The sequence below is a fragment of the Pinus tabuliformis genome, chromosome 8 (assembly GCF_031772625.1).
Source record: "Pinus tabuliformis cultivar Carrire ecotype Pingquan chromosome 8, CPIR1, whole genome shotgun sequence".
NCBI lineage: Eukaryota > Viridiplantae > Streptophyta > Pinopsida > Pinales > Pinaceae > Pinus > Pinus tabuliformis.
The window spans coordinates 870904266-870924765 of record NC_142294.1 but is presented as its reverse complement, the minus strand read 5'-3'; positions in this window follow the sequence as shown (position 1 = coordinate 870924765).

Below are 20500 nucleotides of genomic sequence, written 5' to 3'. Positions count from 1 at the left end.
TTGCATGGTCTTCCTTCTCTAGCCAGTTGGTCCAGTGCCACCACCCAACTTTGAGGGAAGGTCTCAGTGTTCATTTGGCCATTCAGTCGACATGTGAAGATGACTAAGTATTGGTATGCCCTCCTTAATATCTTCATTTTATTGATCTGATTAGGGGGTGATCCTGAGACAAGTTGGATCCTTTATCCAATCCTTTAGAATGTATCTAGAGTGGTCTCTGCTAATGGGCAAGCTGAATGGGGGAGTCATGACAGTCATGGGCTCGGTCATTTGATACATCTCATCGTAATCTCATGCCCAAAAGGTTGCAAGCTTCGTCTCACTGACATTGCTCAAGGTCATCGTCTCAAGGTCAGCGTGAGAGACGATCCACTAAATCATGTCCACGCATGGGAATGCGGGGTATCTACATGCAATCTAGTACAAACTAGACTTATGAATGTTCACGTACACCTGACGGTCTTCAAGGTATTCCCCAAAATTACCTGCGAATGTTTCATTCACCTCTTGCCACTTCTGTTTGATGTCCTTGTCTAGATACAACTTCGTATCTTTATAGATCGACAGACCAGAGGACACCTGCTCAGTTGCTGCTCCAGTTGTCATACCATCAGTGTCCTGAGATCTTGTTCTTTTGGAAGCCATTGAGACAAATGAACACCTAAAAGATCTGGAAACAAGCAGCATGCATGGAAAGAAATATGTCATTGAAAACAAAGAAAATCTGGGGAAGGACACAACAATACCTGGGAAATTGATGAGAAAGATTGTGCAAATTTCACTGGGAGGCTGAGTGATTGACTGCTAGAACTGCACAAAATGTAGTCTGGAATGGCTGGGAGGCTGGACTGGCTGCTGGATCTGCGAAATGTGCAATCCAGTTGGGCAGTTGGTTGCTTAGATTGCACAATGCGCAATCCCAGCTGGGAAGGACTGTTGGCCCAGGGACATATGCACAAATTCATGGGCCAAGCAACCACTTCCCTCCAGGAATGTGCAAATTAGTCCAGGATGCCAGTGTAGGGCTAGAATGCACAAATATGGAGACGAAGGTGAGCCTTCCTTCTCCAGATTGCGCAATGCAGCCCTGGTGAAGGCAGAGACCAGGCCAAGGTTGGCCCAACTTGCCGATGGGAAACTGAAAGTAAGTAAGTCGATGAAATTCATGGTGACATTAAGTGATAGAAGAAGTGATAAACAATGCATGCAAAACATGAATGGAAGATTCAACAAACATATCAACATGCATGTGGGTGAGGCCGTTTTCCGGTTGGGCGAACGTCCATGCAAAATAGTTTCATGCATGTGACAACATTGAGATAGCAACAAAAATTGAAACAGAGGTAAGAGAAGCTATAATGTATGTAAATGACAATAGGCATTCAAAGAAATCAAGCAAACAACACTCACACAAGCGAATACACAAAAAGTGACAAAAATGCTGAAAAAGACAAGTTGAGGCCACTTACCTGTGAATAGTTGAGCCAGATGTGTCGAAGAGTCCTGGATGTGCTGTGGGATGTCAGAGATCCAAGATCAGTGTGAATGAATGAACTATGATGCATCGAATAAATAATTTTGGTCTCATGACGCGCATGCCAAAAATCTAGGAAAAATCGACACTTGGAGGGAAACTTCTAAAACAACTTTGCATGTAACCCCTGACTGCTAAAAATAATTCCCTAAATCATGGGATGAATTTTTCATATTGTCTCTTGCTATTCCGGGAAGATCAAGTCATGCATGCATGTAAGTCGAGTTTCCTCGGTCCCGGGTGGAACTAGTCAACTGGACTGTCCATGCATGCTAGTGCTCAACTGCTTGGGAAATATGCACATTCCTGATTGTAAGCTGGGTTGACTGCCCAAAGGGATTGCATAATTTCTGGGTAGAGCAGCTAGTTGCTGCCCAAATGTGTGCAAATCCTCGGCTAAAAAACCTGTTGCTGGGAAAAATTGAGCAAATCATGCTGGGAGAGCTGGCAGGAATGCGCAATTTTCAAGGGGAAGTTGCTCAGCCTGCAGTTGGACCAAGTCCGGGTAAACAACTTGTGATGGGAATGGATCGACTGTGATTGACAGGCTGCCTTTGTGCAAGGAAAACATTGAAACTTGAGTACTTGACGAAGCAAGACAAAGTGATGTGTAAGGTTGGTAGGGGAGGCTCCAAAACAGGCTAAGGAAAAATTTTGGAGGGTGGTTGTAGCTGCTGCAACAGAATCTAATGAGTCAATGAATTAATATTTTAGATGTTGTAGAATTCTATATATTGTATTGTAAATGATGAAGTTAATTGATGATGAAAATTATAGGTGTGGCTCTAAACATTTTGTTGGTTGTCACAATTAACGACTCTAAATATTATGTGTGATTTTCATGGTTTACATTTCTATTTATGAAAAATCTATGAGTGCATTGCTTTATTGTAAAGGTTTAAAGCTCAAGACCCCCCACCCCCTACATGTTTGAATTTTTGAACAATTTTTCACCATATTACACATGGATAGTTGGGGGGGGGGTTGTGATTACATGAATCATTCTTGAGGGTTGGGGATGATTCTCATCATTACTCTTCTCATGAATAAAAAATCACAAAAAATATCAAAATTTTTCAAAATATGGTCAACTTTTTGAAATTTCTAAGCATGGAAGAGCAATTTTGATGATCAGCATAGTCTCTCCACCCTTCACCCTAGAAAATTTGAGAAGATTTGGCCAAAGTTTGGATAATTTTGAGCAATTTTACACATCGAGGGAGCAGGTAACATCATAAATTTCCCTTGGAGGTGGTCGGGAATGATGATGGAATCTTCACCTCTACATGAATTTTCTTTAAAAAGTTAGCAATTTTTTTTTAATTACTATTTTTTCAATAATGCTTTGTTGAATTAGGGAATATATATTCTTAATTTTCAAAATTCTATAAAATTTATGATTTTTTTTAAGTATTGTAACATAAAGTTTAATTTTTTATTATATTTTGTAGAATTAAGGTAGGATTTGTAGAGTTCTTGTTTTTGGGGTAATGACTACTGTGAAGTGGGTAATAATGATCAACTAGGTAGTTTAAAGGATTAGCTCAATTGATTATTGCAATTGATGGCAGATATAAGCTGCTTATGTGCTAGTTGGCACTTCATTTGAGTCACTAGGATTAGGTGCACTAAATATTCGATGGGTTTAGTAGGGGTGTTATCCACGAATGTAGGGAAGCACATTTTTTTCTTGAGCTTTTCTTTAGAAAAAAAGTGATGCTAAACAAAAAGGTATTATCACAAACATTATGAATTCATTTAAAACATTAAGATGAAATATTCCCCAAATCTTTTTGATATGATCAAATTACATGAAAGGTTATGATTAGTTTCAACTAAATATGAGCTTGAAATATAGAAAGCAATCAACCTTGCAATATAACTAGAAATTTAAACTTTAAGCATTATACGTGAACTAGAGATAAATCATAATGATGCTAAAATGAAAAGACTAATGCAGTTAATTGCATGGTGTACACAAATAAGAAAAAAGGCCTAGTTACAAACTTAAGTTGTGTAACAATAATGAGATAAATTATGCAACATTTTGTTGCCATAAAAAGTTTTGGTTTGAAGATTAAGTAGTATTGTAAAAGTCTTAATTTCAAGATTTTTTTTTTTCCTTCTTAAATTTGAAATCACATTACTTGAACCTAGAGTGTAAAGAGGTAGAATCCAAATCTGAGAGTGTAAAGAGGTACCACCCAAATCTCTGTCTAAATTATTGTTAAAATAATGTGTATTTAAATTTGCTCTTTTTTTAATTAATGATTTAGGTATTATAAAAATGATAATTTGAATTATTTAATAACAACAATCATAATTGCATGAACAATCATATTCACATTGTAGATAGATGTCTTTCGGATTAATCACATTATTATGATTTGGTCGATGATTCGAACCAACTAATGTGGTCCATCCTCAGGACAAGGTGAAGAATCAATTGATCTTAAGGAATAAATAGCATGGATGCATCATTGCCCAGAATTAGCTGTTGAAAATTAGCCGCTTGTAAATTAGTTAATAAGGTAAGTAAAATATTATTGAAAATTAGAGGTAAGGAGTTATCTACCAAAATAATAATATATATTTAGTTAAAAACTAGCTGTTAGGAATACATATAAATATAAAATATTTTATACGAATATTTAATAATTAATTATTTAGAAATCCGAGGTAAGGACTAAAATATTATATATTTATTTTAAAACTAGTTGTTAGGCATAAATAAATATTATTTTAATTTTAATAATTAATTAATAAGTTAAGTAAAATATTAAAATATTACATATTTATTTAAAAACTAGTTGTTATAAAATATTTTATTCCAATATTTTAATAATTAGTTAACAAGGTACTGTCTATTAATTTTTTTTATCTATCTCGGAGTAAATAAAATATTTTATTTTAATGTTTTAATAACTAATTAGATATTATAAGTTTATAAAATATTAATAAATTATAATATTTTATAAATTGATAATATCTAATTAGTTATCCAACATATTTTTATAATTTTTTGGTTGTGTACTTTTTATGTTACTGATTTTCTATGAGCGCCTTTAAAAATGTAGAATTTTTTTAAGTATAAGTTTTAAAAGAAAATAAAATACAAATATAAATATAAAGTCAAAACTATGAAATGTTATACCATTGGATAGAGGATTCATTAATAAATCCATTTCCATCAACTCTACCACATCTAATGAAAGCGATGAAAGGGTTTCACCTCCTTGATGTTGCAATTGTAGAAAATAATGTAGCAAGGGGCTAGATTTCTATATTTTAAACTCTTGATTGGCAAATTTAGATTGATTAATCAATTTTATAATTTTTAACCAAATGTTGAATGATAATTTTCAAAATACCTTGATCAAGGTCCTTGTGGGTTAAGAAAATTATCTTTATTGAGATAATTGCCTTCATGGCTAATAAAAAAGGGACATCCATTAAGCCTTATATCTCAATAAAGGGTCTATTCAACACCCTAATCAAGCTCTAAATTGATTGAGGGTTTAATTAACCATATTTAATACTTTGATCAAAACTTTATCAAGAACCCTTGATTGAGGGATTTTTCAAGCAATCAATCGAGCACCTCAAATTACCTAAGTTGAGGGTATGAAAACATTTTTCTCACACTCTCCCTTGCTAAGAAATGTTACCTGGATTCATAGATTCATCCCATAATCATCTTGTGTTACAATGATTTTCAAATCCTCCCTTTTAAACCATGTTCTCTTAGATAAAAATGGAAAAACACAATTTTATCCAGTATTGATGTTCATAGACTAACCTCAAAAAACACTAAAACATTGTTGAAATAATTCTCTAACCCTTGGGCATGTAAAATAAATCATTGGCATTGTATGTATGTCTAAATTTTTTAGCAATAAATTGCTTTATATTGATATTTTAGAAGTTGAATGTGACAATAATATATAAATATCAAATATTATTAATGATTTATTCAATAAATCTTGTATATCTACAAGCAAAGAAATGCAACATATTGGTTATATATCATCAAAGTTCAAACTTGATGGAAATTTGAAGCAATTGTGTAATATCATGGTTTCAATCCATTGGAAGTTCTAAACTCAATCATGTATATTCGATAATTATGATTTATATTTCTATGTTTTGTTCCACACCATGAGCTAGTTGCAATGGTGTTTTTGAAATATATATTAACACAAAAATTTAAAATTTAATAAAGTTTCCAAGGTTGGTTGGGGAATAACACCAAAGGTGTTATAAGTCCACTAAAGGCATAAGGTAAGGGGGTCTGGGGGGGTTGACTTATGATTCATGATCATATTATGTCCTATCCCTAACCCTTTGCCTTAGCCTCCTTTGTTTTCTTCGCTTCCCTTGCTAAATAAACTCATATATTCAAAACTGTTAAATCAATTAATCGCCTGATTTGAAATACAACATGTAGTAATAAAACATAATTTCACAAAAAAATCTTAAATGTGTTTAGCAACGCCTAAGCTATGAAATAAAAAAGACTAAGAATGTAAAAGGGAAAGGAAATTAATCAATGATGGATAGAGAAATTTAAACATACTTTGTTTTTATATTGGAATACATACAATCAACATAATTAATTTTCTTTTAAATACCTATGAATCTCTTTATTTCTACCAAAATGATATATCAATATCACATAATGCTTCAATTATCCTTTAATTGGTAACCATATAGAGGTATAGATCAATACAAAATGTAAAAGTATAAGTATGAAGGATTGCAACCATAAACAACACTATGTTAATCTTTTCATAACATCATTTATTTGATGCTATAGGGATTTTGTATCTAAATAGAGTATTCAATCCCAATTTCATATGAGTCACTTTAATATATTAAAACAAAATATTCGAGCTATGTTATTTTGCCTTCAAATGTGTAAATGGATGGAAACTGATCATGTGGAATGAAAAAATAAAAATGGTATAGGTGTTAGTATATTTTATATTCCAAAATAACACTAAAATCATAATCCCTATTTCTAAACACAAAGTAGTTATTAAGGTTGTAGGTTATCATTAAATAGAAAATCAAATCTAAAATATATTCCAAACTTTCCATGATACTTTTATACATAGTAGAATTGAAAGTCATTGAATCAAAACCATCCTTTCACCATTCAACATGATTGTTAAGACCAAACCCATTACAATGCATCTTATGAAGAGTAGGGCTAAGATAAATAAGTATGGCATATGATAGGAAAACTCTAATTTTTTTCAAATGATTGTAATACCTACACATATTTTTTCAAAAAAAAAGCAAGACTAACATGCCAATGTGGAGTTTAGGGTATCATATAATAGCTCATATAAATTCTTCTTGCAACCAATAAGAAACCTTTGACCTTTTCCTAAAATCCAATATAGTTTTAAAATAATTTCAAAAACATGGTTTTAGGGTATAACACATGGTATGATATATGACTTATATATTTTATTTTTAAAACAATGAAAATGACCTATCTTAAACCCCATTCATTTTTACTATATGTTATCACTGTAAAATTTTTTAAAATTTTGGACAACCCGCATGGTTCCAAAGTTTTTGTGTTAGACATGGTCAAGTCATTTTTATGTTTTTAGAGTCTAAGTCATAGGGTTAGAGTCTCATTTCCATCATCAAATAAAGTTCAACAACCTTGTTTTGCCCCTTATGGATCCCATATCATGTTTAAAGTTTCATGTGTTTGGTCATTTCAAAAATTTGAACGCGCTACGAAACTGTCTAGGTGTTTTCGTAGCGCAAAGTCCTGAAATTACACTGGATGCACTACGAAATCGGGGATTCGTAGTTAGGTGTTTTCGTAGCGCAAAACCCTGAAATTACACTGGATGCGCTACGAAATCAAGGATTCGTGAACAATCATGTCTAGCTGTCAAATCCACCAGAATCCATTAAAATTTCATCATCAGGTGTCAGTCCATGAACCTTACCTCTCACATGCAACCATTCATATCCATCATTAGATTCGTTAGGGGTCATTTGTCTGCAGTCATTTCAAATTTCAAAAAAGGAAAGGGTTAGTTGATCCTGGTCATATTCATGTTGATCTTGGTCATATTCATGCAAGAGACACTTGATGCTGTTCTTAAGTTCGAGTAAACAAGCCCAGGGTGAGCAGAGACCAGAATTCTTCCGCAGGCTTCAAGCGAGGTAGCTCTTCATCAAATTCAAGCGAGGCAGTTCCTAAATTAAGCAAGGTAGTTTCTTCCAGGTCTTCTATCTACAGGGATTTCAAAGGAGAAATGTCGGAAGAAAGAAAGAATCACAGGTCAGGCCGATGTCTGAGAACTAAACCTGAAGGCTTAGATGCTCTCACAAAGGATAAAACAGTTGAAGAAGCCTTCAAAAAAGTAGGTTGCTGGAGGTTCTGTGAGAAACTACAGGGAGGACATAACCAAGTGACCAAGGAATTTGCTCTAAATTTCACAGGTTTACATACAAAGATTGGAGTGTTAGAATTGCCAATTTCTCCTGAAGTTATATCTTTAGTCACAGAAATTCCTAGAGGTTAGGAAAAGTGGTTTAAGAATTTCAAGTTTGAAATGGAACCTTGCAAGATATTCTTGAAGCCAGAGTTTGTAGACACAGATTTAACTAAAGCAGTGCCAAGGGGTTATGTCAAAGATTCATATGCCAACCTACTCTCATGCATACAAAGGTACTTCACCTGTGAAGGAAGATACCACAAGGTGTATTCTTATCATTTCAAACTCCTATTGCATTTCACTGGGATAATATCTCTAGATCTACCTTTCTTTCTATTTCGGAGTTTAGGCAAGATGTCTGATAAAATACAGTTGAAGAAAGAGGCATGTGAAACATCATTGTTCCATCATGGCTTAGTTAAATTAATTGTCTTGCATGAACTTCAGAAGGTAGATAGAGAGTGGTCTTCATTTCTCTTTATGTCTGGTTTTAGAGCTGAAATAGGACTTAGCCCTAGGGCTAAGGAAATATCATCACCAGTGACTAGTCACCATGCAGAAAAAAGGTCAAGCAGGTTTGTTAAACTGAAGGCTAGAAAGCAAGTTAAGGAGCCAGTGACTAGAACACCATTGGCTGTTCAAGATACTCCTCAACATTCATAGAAGAAGAAAGTTCAAATTAAGGAAGCAGCACAAGAGTAGCCCATTGGTGAAACAGTCCAGAGAAGGGTAACTAGAAGTCAAATAGCCAAAGAAAAGGGTAAAACAGTGGTCACTAGTGAAAGCCCAGTCTCAAAGGGCAGTTTGAATGATCTTCTTCAGGCCATTGACATTGAAGAGTCCCCTCTGGTCCAAGCAGACTTCATTGAATTAGGTGAGGGAAAGTCAAAAAAGATGAAATCCTCTAAAAAGCTACAGTTTGATGATCAGGTTTCAGAATTTGTTTTTAAGCCCAGAAGGCTTGTGACTAGGTAGTCCAAAAGGTTACAGGAGGCAGAGCCGGAGGTAAGTGAGACAGGGGAGATATCAGGATTCCGTGAAGAGCTCGTAGTTCCAGTAGTGCAACCATCACTCATGCACGAAGATGACAGAAACAGAGCAGTCAATACTCAAGAAGAAGAAAATAACTATGAGGAAGTCAAGAAGAAATTGAAGCTTGCCAATCTTGAGATTGCCAAACTTAAGAAAAGGGCAAGGAAACATGCAATTGAAAAAGCCAATTTCAATAGAATGAAGGCTCTGTGGGAAGATGAAAGAATTTCAAAACCTCAAGCAGTTAGCAGAAAGGCCCAATACTTCACCTGGACTGTCCCTGCAATCAAGGAAGCAAGGTATGTTAGATGGATCAATGGCAGACTTAGATCTAATATCAGAAGGATGAAAAGACAAATTGAGGACCTAGAAATTCAACTGAGCAAATTTGGAGGTCAGCCTTAGCACAAATGAATAGGGCAGTAAGTGATGAAACCCTAATACAATTTTGGTTGAAGCAAAGACATTACTTTTTGAAGATGTTTCAAGGATGGGTGATGTTAGGTATATGTGGCATATGTACATAATGAAACAGCTGTGAAGAACCCTTAGAAGGAAATTTTTGGAAAAAATTGTGTAAATTGATTCACATAGCAGTGCCGTAGCGCGCTACGAAACTGCTGTAGGTGCAGTTTTGGTGTTTTGATCAATTCTCAAAGGAAAGAAGGGGCTATTTTTGGAGAAGGATGCTGCTGGAGAAATGTGAGGAGATCATTTGAGAAGGTTTAATGCCCAAGTAAAGGAAAATTTCAAGGAATGAAAGATATATGCAAGAACAAAGTTTTGCGCTACAAAAACAACAGTTTATTTTGTAGCACATCTAGATTGACTTTCTTCATGCAACTTCAAGGAGTTTAATTTTTGCACAAGTGTAAGAGCAGGGTTTTATGGCTAATTCAACATATGTTATATGATTAAAGGGGCTAGTTTGGTCAGTAGGAGATTCGAGGAACACCATTGAAGACCAAGGCTACACTGCAGGGGAAATTTTCCTAGTTTTCAAGACAGATAAAGGAGAAGTTATTGAAGGCCAGCAGGAGGGTTATGGACATCACCAAGGTCGAAGTTAAGGAGGAGCAACTGTCAAGTATCGAATTTAATTCCTAGTTTAAGTTGTTACTATCATAATAAGGAGTTGTACTCCTAATTGTATTAGGACTCTAAGACTGTTAGATAACTGCTACTTGTAATTAATAGTTTGTTTTAGGTATGAATAGGTGTCAAGCTAGGAAATTCAAATTCCCCTCATGTTGGATCAGGGAATCCAAGATTGTAATGATAACTCTATAAAAGACAAGAGGTGGAATGCCTCAGGGTTGGCAATTTTCAAAAGAAACAAGCACACTGTGTTATTGTAGCAGACTGTATGTTTTCATGTTAATACAGAGATATTGGCTTCACTACTCAGGATTCAAAGAGGGTTTTAATGTTTGATTTTCTCATGGCTTTCTTCATTCACTTACTTGCAGTGGTATAGACACATGTTACTTAGAATTCATTGATAATGCTCTAACTTCCTTCATGTGTTTATAAACTGTGTTCCTTGCACTATGTCTCTGTTTTACTGATATATTAAGACTCTTTATGCCATGACTTCCATGTTAAGCTGATCTTTCTGTTACATTGAAACATATTTTGACTCCATAGCCCAATAGATGTTTGTTGATTGGCATTTCAACCATTTATACCTTTTTGTTTGATTTTTCCATAGAGTTAGCCATCTAATCCTTAAATTAAAATCTTTAACCTAGTGAGAGAGCCCTCTCAGGTTGAGGAGGCTAAGCCTCAGCCAAAAGATTGGTTTGAAATAGTTACTCAAAGTCTTCCTGATTAGCAGCCTATCAGGGTCTGATTTTGTGATAACACTATATATTCCAATATGTCGTGAAGAATTAAAAACAATCTACTTTCAATGGTTAACCAAAAATCGTATAACCCTTTTTACTTTCTAATATTTATTCTGATTGGTTAACTTCGGGGGCAATAATATATTTCCATGTGATAATAACGCACTTCATGAACCATTCAATAATCTTAACAATTTCTTCTATCGTAGAGTATATAAAGTAAAAATAATGTAAAATGATAATATGAGTTAGTGAAGCACTTAGAGAAAGCCAACCATCAATAACGACAACTTAGTTATTATTGAACTATATACAATATGTTCAATTTCTTCAACTATTAGTGGGTTCACGAAATATGCAAACTACGAAGAAAATGTCATTTCAACTTCATATCAATACATGCATACTGAATGATTTTGTATTTCTAAGTGTAGGGAAAAGGAATGAAAACACATTAAGAGTGCTAAACCAAACCAAGGTCGAACTGATAAACTTATTATACAAAAATAAGTTATAGTGGTGCTTGAAAACCATATAGAGTATTCACTTTCATATTGAGCTTTCTCTTTTGTTGTAGAGTTTCATTGCGAGCTTAAATCTTTGCCAAAATTCATTGTAAAACTACTAGGGTTCCAATTTGGCTTAAACCTAAACCTTTAATAGAGAGCCAGAGAAAAACTAAAAATATCCAAATGACCAAATAAGTATAGAAAAGAAACCCTAACAAATTCTAAGAATAAATGGTGATTCATTAATCCAGTTCTATTAATGCATTACTAAGCACATGACTCAACATATATATTGCCTTCCAAATAACCATTATTACTAACATTTACTGTATATCAACTCTCATATAATATACCACAAAGATATTATACCATATCTTATATTATAACAACATTAACATTATCATATGCACCTATGAGCTTATATCATAGTTTCCAACCACATGACTTATCATACATATGTTTTGGCACTAACATTGTTATCAAATGTTAGCAAGATATCTGAGCTATGGTTATACCATAGTGCTATACCATGTATTATTAATTTTCCCCCGCATCACTACAAACATATAACATATCATATATATAATACAATGTAATTGCAACATAACCCTTGTTATGAAGTCAATTAAAACATATCCCAACCTATTCCTCAATGAGAAAACATATATGATCACAATGCTTTGTAGGATAGTAACTAACTTTTTCCAGTCTTTCACAACGACATATATGGGGATAAATTATGTATTATGAGTAATCTATTTTTAGAAAAATTTAAGAATTGAAGCATTATGCGTGAATGATGACAATACATTGTTAATGATGCTCACGTGAGACAAAAAAATTGTACCATATAGTGATACTGAAATCAATTATCACAATACTTTTCCCACCGGAACCAACTTATTTTAGTTTAAGATAACACAAGGATATCAAGCTTTGCAATACTTTGAAAGCTTCAATCTTAGGTAAGTTGTATATAGTCAACATATAGTGGCTCCATAAGATAGTCTATTTTTAATGTTGGGTATGTGTTATATTATTTAGATAACTACCCCCATGCATTGTATGTTGCATTGGGTCAATGGGGGATCACAAGGTGGGTGAAGAATCCCTTTCTTGGAGGTAGTGCCCTAAAAAAAACTTTAGGGTAGTTTCTTATGTCCATTTTTAGCATATTTTAGCACAAGTTTTTTTTCCTTTAGTGGTTTTGTGGTGCTTGGTGGTTTATCCCATGGTGTTGTAGTTTCGGTTAAGAAACTATAATTGTATTATAATCTAGGGTAAACAAATTGATGGTTTATATATATATATATATATATATATATATATATAGAAGATTATAGTGAAAAATATTTTTGGTTTTCCCCTTTTGGGTTTCCACAGTAAAACATATGTGTCAATTTGTGTGTTTTCTATAACATCTTTTCTATTTTATTAAGAATATGTTTGCAACAATAACCTACATTGGGTTAAAATGTACATTTGGTATCAAAGTAGTCTTAGGGGATGCTCTTTTGTCTAAAGGTTTTTGCTCGGGCCTATGATAGACCCTATTACAGTGGGAAATTTTCTTAATCGATTCTTGTGGTGAAAGGAAATGACAAGTAGTTCAAAGATAGAGATCGAGAAATTCAATGGGAATATTTTTGATCTGTGGAATCTCAAAACAAAAGAATTGTTAGAGGATAAATATTATTGGGTTGTTGTGGATGTAGGTATTGCACCAACAAGGATGTTGATAAAGGACCTAACTAAGTTGGATTAAAAGGTAAAACGCAATATGATCATGTCTCTCAGATTCAATATTACTTCATGTTTTAGGAGAATCTATAACAAAGGGATTGTGGAATAAGTTAGGGACTTTGTATCAGTCTAAGTCCTTGGTGACCCAAAAATTCCTACATAAAAATTTGTATAACCTAAGGATGAAGGCTAGAGACTCAGTGAAAAGTATCTAAATGCATTCAATATTGTGGTAAGTCAACTATTATCTGTTTATATTAAGTTTTGATATGAAGATAAGTGGATCAATTTATTGTGTTTTTACCAAACTCGTGGGATAGTTTGGTTGTTTCCATAAGTAGTAGTGCAACTACCTTAAGTTTCAACGATATAGTTGTGTTCTTGTTATTAGAGGAGATGAGATGAACTAATATGGAAAGTCAAAAAACTAATGCATTTTCTATAAGAGGATGCTCCCAAAATAGAAATAAAATGAAGTCATTAGTGGGAGATCTAAATATAGAGGAATATCAAAATCTCTAAGAAATTTCATAAAAGTAAGTAGGGCTTTCAAGAAAGCTTTTAAATCCAAAATTGTAGAGAAAAGGAAGGGGTCTAATGATGCTCCTTTGAAAAAAGAAAAAACATTCTCAAATGAAGGAGGGATGTGTATTTGGCTTTTTCAAATATGCAAGTGCATCATGAGGCATGGTTGGTCAACTATGGAACATCCTTTCATATGACTCCTCATAGGGAGTTGTTTTGCGAGTATGAGATATATGATGCTAATGATGTTTTATTAGGAGATGACTTAATAGATAGAATAATAGGACAAGGAAAAGTTAAGTTGAATCTCATGGGTGGAAGGATTAGAACATTCCTTGGTGTTCTAAACATCTTAGGATTTTCCAAAAAAATGATTTATAGATGAAAGATGCAAGTGTGAAAACAATGTTTGAAAAGGATAATTGCAGGATGGTAAGAGGAGAAATGGTATTATTGAGGGGAGCTCAAATTGGAACTTTTTATAAGCTATTGGGAAGCATTGTTAGTGATGGGCGAAACAAATCTGTTATTATTTAGAGTGGAGTAGAAGAAGGAAAAACTCCTAGAGTCTCTAGAGAAACGATTATGATGTGGCATCAAATATTGGGACATATCAGAGAGAGAGGCCTTCAAGTCCGACATAGTAATATTATGGTTAAAGGTATGTTTAATTACTCTATGGATTTATATCTATTTTAAAATTGTTTATATGGGAATTAGAATCAAGTAAGGTTCTCCTCTAGTGCTACAAGGTTATGGAATATTATAGTTGGTGCACCCTGATGTGTTTGGACCTATGTTGGTTCCATCATTGGGTAAATCTATGTATTATGTTTTATTTATAGATGATTTCTTGAGAAATATATGGATTTATTTCCTCAAGAGAAATATGAAGTCTTTGAAAAATTCAAAGAGTTTATGACTCTTGTGTGAAATCAGACAAAAAAGAAAATTAAGGTGTTGAGGATAGATAATGGTGGAGAATTCTACAGGAATTAATTCAAATAATTATATAAGACATGCAATATAAAAAGGAAGAAGACTACTCCATACATGCCTTCGCAGAATGGAGTTGCAAAAAGGATGAAGAGGACATTAATGGAGAAGTCAAGGAGCATGCCCAGTGGTGTTGGGTTATGACAGGAATTTTAGGGAGAGGTAGTGGACACTACGTGTTACCTGGTAAATACATCACCCTCATCAGCATTAGATGACAAGGCTCCACATGAAAGGTTGAAAGGATATAAGGGTTGCAACCTAGAAACTAGGAATATTGTGTATAGTAGGAAAGTGGTATTTAGAGAAATCAATGATGTTATAAAACTTGAAGCCTTAGCAAGGGAGAAAAAAGCCAAAAAAAAAGACAAAATTTGAATTAAAGGATGATGAATCAAACTCTACAGAAGATAGGAATCAAAGGAATGGAACCACGTACTCCTGTATTAAGGAGATTAGTTTTGGAAATAAAGTAACCAGAAAGATATACTCCACTTGATTTCCATTCCAATTTTTGCTTTGTTTATTATTCATGATGGTCCTAGAACTGTTAGATAGGTAGTAGATTCAGAGGATGGAAAACTCTAGAAAAAGGCCATGATTGAAGAAATGACAACCTTAGACAAAAATGAAGCTTGGGATCGAGTGGGGTTGTGAGTTAGAAGGTGTCCCATTGGAAAAAAATGGGTATTTAAGAATAAGTTGAACACAAAAGGCAGAGTGGAGAAACATAAAGTTCGATTAGTAGAAAAAGGTCATTCCCTTGTAGAGGGAATTGAATTTGGTGATATTGTTTCTTCTATTTCCAAGTTAATGTTTATTGGACTTATTTTATCAATTACTTCTGCCTTTGATTTTGAAGTAGAATAGATGGATGTGAATAAAAAATTCCTACATGAGTGTAATACTCCCTCCCACCCCCTTGTACCATATCAGGCTGCGAGAGGTGCTACATATGGATCTAACTCGACCTCTAAGGTCTATTATGAAGAAGGGATTTCATAAATCATATTCTTCCAATTTCATCAAAACCAAAAACAACTACTATCATTACATTCAACTCATTAAGATATTTCCGTTGATATAAATTTCATCTCAATTTAACTACTGGATTGAAAGTTATGTCCAATTGAAGTTAGGCCAATCATCTAATGCAACATGGCATCCATATGTAATCCACGTGGCTCTGCCACATCCCTGTAGGGAGTTCCATGTCACTCCATGATGCCTTGAATGGGGTCCATACACAAGGTAGTTCCCTAGCATGGGGTTCCAAAATGTTTTGACCAACCCAAATAATTAGGTGGTTTTTGTAGGGAAGTTTCTTCAAAGGTAAAAAACCAACGATGGTTTCATGGGGGATGTATGACTAGTTTTGTAAACAGGGTAGGGGGGGCCATAATGGATCAGGGCCATCCATGTTCCTTGGGATTAAACTAGGTGGTTTCCTTTGTGCTTATTAATTTTCCATTGTTTTATGTTTTATACAATCACTTATAACAATTATTCTTCAATTATAAATCAATTTCCAATGTAATTTCAATATTCTAGAAATAGTAAGCATTTATATATAGAACAATAAACTAAATGCACAATATAAGACAACCAAGAACAAGAGACATAACAATTTGGTCAAGGACTAGGGAAAAAACCCTTTCCAAATTCTTCTTCTATTAAATTGTCACCAAATGTTGAAAAAAGAGATATAATGTTCAATTACATCCACAATGAGTCAAAGGGTCAAGCCCTTGACTAACCAAGTTAACTATCCAATATCCAATCGAAAATTAGTAAAGAAGTTAAATCCGGTCCAAAGTAAAATCTATGAATTATGGTCAAAGCTAACAACAACAAAAGAATCCCTAACTAGTCAATGATAAATGCTTAAATCAGCCTCCATAATTCAATCAAAGCAGTAGACAAGTCGGCCTTCCAAGCTTGGTCAAATTAAGTCAAAAAAATCAACAAATCTCTCACAAAATTCATTCAAATTCAAGGTGTTGACTTGTGGAAACCCTAGCCAAAAATATGAAGTCAACAGTGGTCAAAGTGCTCTAAAAAAGTTTGGTCAACCTTCCATTCAACTCAACCCTCCAAACATATCATAAATTGAAATTCAAACCAAGTCAAACCATGCTCCAAGTCCCAAACATCAACACTAGTCAAAGGCCCAAAATAGAAGACAAATTCAGGTAATAAAAAAAGACTCTCTCTCCTTCGCACGTGTGAGAATGAACCTGCAATTTCAAAAGACACCGAACCACACAAGAGAATAAATGGTTGATGTGATGATGACTCCAAATGATGTGTATTTATATGAGTCTTAGGTGTTCGAATTTCCTTAACTTAGATGACTTGTACTTTTGTGCACATGTGGGTTTCACATAAAAAACAATAGTTTTCCTTGACCAAATTAAATTATTCCAATGAATAGTAGGGTCTTCTCTAGATGAAGAAGACTTCACAAAGGAGGCAATTTCTCCTCGAGCCACCAAATTTTAACACTCCCTCTCAAGTAGGGATGAATTTTCGACTACATCAAAAATCTCATCTCAAACGTCTCATCATCATCATAGTTGTATTATGTCATATCTTGTCTCTACTCATCTTTACTCATATGTTGAACACTCTGGAATCTAAAGAAGAAAATCCATCATAGGGGGGATCAATATACCACCCTATTCCCAATGAAAATAGGAGATATACAACTTACCGAGAAAGGATCATAACCATCCCATTATCTAATGACAATAGGTGAGATGCCACTTGTCATGAGAGGTAAGTATCAAATCCATCCTATTTTTTGTTGATCTTACCACCTTGATTCTCAAGAATCATCCCATCACTTGAGTGAGATACCATTTACCATTAGAGGTAAGGATCAAAACCATATCAAGTATCCTCACCCATTGGCTAGATGGGTGGCAATCCCAACAATCCTGACTTGTGGGTAGGATGCATATTGGGGTATACTTTGTAAAGTCCCATACTATATAGGGGGAGATACCCAAATTCTTAGAAATTACAAGGATCACACACCCTATAGTGACAATAGACGAGATACAACTTACCATGAATGGTAAGGATCATATCCATCCCATTTTCCAAAGTTCCCTCAACCCCAAGAGCTCTCTGGCTCCATTTTCCACCTTGGGAACTCAAACAGGAGGGAAGAGCATAGCTTGGTGTCCTCGATCAGTTGTGACCTTGTCCCTATAGGGTCACATCCATTAGTCCAAGATTCTCTTTGAAGACCAAGAACTTCCCTTTCGGTAAAGCATGGGTAAGAATATGTGTTATATGTTCGTCAATTGAAATGTGATGGAGTCTAATAGCTCCTCTCTACACCATATCTCAAATGTAGTGGTATCTACTCTAAATTCACTTGGATTTGTCATGGAACATAGGATTCTCTATCAGTCATATCCCACTCTTGTTGTCACAATATATCACAGTCGTATCCAAGACCTCCTCAAATAGATCTCCAAAGAGCCTCCCCAACCATACTACCTCACAACTAGCCATGCTAGCAACAATGTACTTTGCATAATCTGTGCTAAGAGAAACATACTTCTACTTCCTTCTCATCTAATATATTATGGAAGATCCCAGGCTAAAAAAACACCCTAATGTTTTCTTCCTGTCGATAACATTTATGGCCCAGATAGTATCAATGTATCCATGTAGCATCACATCTCCAATAGTATATCTCAATCTAATAATAATTGTCCCATGTAAATATCTCAACACATGCTTATTAGCAACCTAGTGTGCATGTAGAGGCTTAGTCATAAATTGAATCAGAGTGTTAGTTACAAAACATATGTTTGGTCGAGTGTTCATGAGGAACATCAGTTCCCCAATCAATTATCGATACTTAGAGGGATTTTCCAAATCAGGTCCAACAACTTCTCTACAAAAATTCTTGAAATTCATCTCTATCAGTGTGGCCATGGACTTACATTCCACCATATCAAATATTTCCAACAGTTTCACAACATATTTCCATTTCGAAAGGAAAATCTCACGAGGTCCCTTCCACTTCTTTAAGCCTAGGAAATAGTGCATCAATCCAGGGTCTTTCATCTCAAATTCAGAATTTGTCTCCCTATTACACTTGAGAATCAAAAGCTCTCCACCTATCACGAATAATTCATCAACATTAAAACAAGAATCAGGGGCATATCTTAGACAAATTTGAAGTATAGGTTCGGGTCGACATTGCTTCTTGTGGATCCAAGCTCCATCAGGTAGCTATCAATGCAAGCATACCAAGCCCTGGGGGCTTGCTTCAATCAATAGAGTGCCTTCTTCAGAATACATATGTGAGTCTTCATGTCATGTACTTCAAAGCCTTGTGGTTGCTCAACATATACTTCTTCCTGTAGAATGCCATGTACAAAAGCAATCTTCAAATCCATATGGTGAAAAGTATATCCTTGACTAATAGCAAGGGCAACAATAAGATCGAATAGTAGTATAGCGGGCAATTAGTGTAAAAATGTCATCATAATCTTCTCCCTCTTTTTGTGAGAAACCTCAAGCCACGAACCTCACCTTGTATTTATCGATACTTCCATTTGCACCATGCTTGATATTGTACAACCATTTTGAATTCACAATGAATTTTCCTTTGGGTCTCGAAACCACTTCCCATACATCATTCTTCATTATAATTCATACTCTTCAACCATAGCATATTTCCATACCTTCTCTTTCATTGCTTCTTCAAAGGTGTGAGGTTCAACCTAAATCATGTTTCTCATAGCCACAACATATCCCTGGTATTTACATGGTTTCTTTCTTTCCCTAAAGGTTCATCTAGCAGAAACATATCTCTTGACCTCTTGCAAAGTATCTCGAAGCCATAGTGGTGATGGAAAATTAACTAAATTGAGGGGGGAGAAGAATTGATTTAGTACAATCATGGACAACTTTTTATTTTCTTCTTAATGTTTATATAAACTATTGAATGATAATTTTCACACCATTCAAAATATAGATTTAATATATGAGAAGTACGTAATATGTGAACCATAAAATAACAACTTTCATGGCAACATAACACATAATGATCAACAAACTTAATAGGCGAACACCAAGTAATAAGTAAACCAAAACATCACATCAACACACAAAATCATCACATATGGACACCAGATATAAGTGGGAACCCATAAAGGGAGACAACCATGACTTAGTTATTGTTGTGATGTAAATGCAATCTCCTACTCCCTTATTACATCTGATTTTCTGTAGGCTCCAACCTACAGGAGGCTACTACCTCAATTTTCTGCAAGCTACAATATGCAAGGAAACTCCAACTCCCATAAGTTTTTTGTAGGCTACAACCCACAAGAGGCTTCCACCTCAGCATGATACAACATGTTCTTTATCAACCTACAATTCAAAAGGAGACTACAATCCCCTGATACATACAAGAAATAACATGCTAGTATACCTGGTGATCAATTCTGCATACATCTATTTCTATCTCTGCCTCTTCTCCTCTTCAAATATGTTTTACATCAGCTTCATATGTGCTAGGTAACTTATGAACAATAAATGAATCAACTCTCACATACTTTGTAACTGTCTAACTCTTTAACCTTTCAAAAGGACATATTTTTATAAAGATAGTTTTTTGGATTTTAGTATTACACACAAGAATATGAAGTGAAAAGACTTGTCTCTTATCATTCCAATCATTCATTTCACACCTTTTTGGATTTTGAATATTAAAATAAATAAATTCTTCACCAAATATTTTTTTCAACCATTTGTAATGATTAGATCATCATGCATATCAGTCATAGCATTTGCAACATACATTAGTAATATATT